The 1,521-nt window shown below is 35.7% G+C and overlaps 1 pseudogene; it reads left to right on the plus strand.

The window, feature by feature from the left end:
- The first annotated feature begins 479 nt into the window (after positions 1-479).
- LOC112448301 (uncharacterized) lies at positions 480-576 on the plus strand (annotated as a pseudogene).
- The last annotated feature ends 945 nt before the right edge of the window (positions 577-1,521 follow it).

Below are 1,521 nucleotides of genomic sequence, written 5' to 3' on the forward strand. Positions count from 1 at the left end.
CAACCCACTCCAGTATTCTTGCCCGGGAAATCTGATGGACAGAGAAGCCTGGCTGGCTACAGTCCATAGGGTCACAAAGAGTCAGATATGACTTAGCGACTAAGCACACACACACATTCCTGTGATTAACCATGGAAGCAGAGTAAGGAATCCCAATGAAGGAGTCCAGAAGACTGTGTTGCTCTGGATACACCAGTAGAATCCACAGGGTCAGGATCTGTTCTAGCAACACAGGCAGCAGCAGCCATGTTATGGGCTCCACCTATGGCCAGGACCAGAGCCACACCCCAGACCACCTTGACGATTGCTATAACAGTGCCTGGTATCAGAGATGAAAGTTTCAGTTGTATAGCAGGGAGTTATTTCCTTCAATTTGAGTGTCACCATCTGCGCACAGAATTTTATATACTTTCTATAGTATATTTCAGACAAACTTGAATAGTAAAGCTTCATAATAATAAAACTTCAAAACTTCAGCAGCATATATACACACACACAAAAAATGAAACGACACAGAGATTACCATGGCTTCTGTATAAAGATGACATGTACATTCATGAATCATTCCATATTTAAAAAAAAATAAAAATAAAAACAAAACTTCCTGAAACACTTGTTTGAAAAAGTAGGGAGAGGGCCTTACAGCAAATATTATAAACTTTATCCTGGGATCCAATAATCCTGTCACATGTCCTTAATTTTAGAGATTCCTTTTGTATTTTGGAGATTTTCTTACTCAGTTTTAAAGTCCATACTCAAGTTCTTTGAAATGTTGTCAATGTTAAGCCCTTTGGCTCAATTTTAATAATTTTTTTCATATGCAATCAAGGAACCCAGAGAATGTCTATTTGAGCAGTGAAGTGATAAAGTGAGGAGGTACCTGAATTAAATTATCTTTTAAATTATGTAATTCTTTCAGGCAAATGACTCTTCAGACTAAATAATACTTTCTACTCATTACTGTCATTAAACTAGTCAGTAAATAAAATATTTACTACATTCAAATGCTAATATAAAATCATATATCATTTTTTATCTTGAGAGTTTTAATTATAACCATGACGATTCATTTCATGTGAGTACACCATTATATTATGCAATTAATCATTTTTTAAAAAAGAAATCCAAGTATTAATGCTGAGTTTCCCCCCACATTTCACCTTTTAGGTTCCCAAATCCTCAGCTTGGTTTTAAAGTTGTCCTTGAGTTTTTCCAGAAAAGATTTCTTGAAATAATGGCAGAAGAAATGTGTGGCATGGGTATCTCATATTTGACTCTGTATTTAATCAGTTGTGGTAGCATATGTTATAACATGTATCTGGAAAATGTCACTGTATATTCATGAATTTATTAGATTAAAAAAGTAAATAAACGTGAAAATAGTTTGAGTCTTATGGACCCTTGAGAGGGTCTTCAGTTCCCACAGGGGTCAAAAGATCACACTTTGAGAATTCCTGGTCTAGAGCACGAATTCTTTAAACTTTTAGGTAAGAAAACCATGGGACTTCCCCGGTGGCTCAG

The sequence above is a fragment of the Bos taurus genome, chromosome 1 (assembly GCF_002263795.3).
Source record: "Bos taurus isolate L1 Dominette 01449 registration number 42190680 breed Hereford chromosome 1, ARS-UCD2.0, whole genome shotgun sequence".
NCBI lineage: Eukaryota > Metazoa > Chordata > Mammalia > Artiodactyla > Bovidae > Bos > Bos taurus.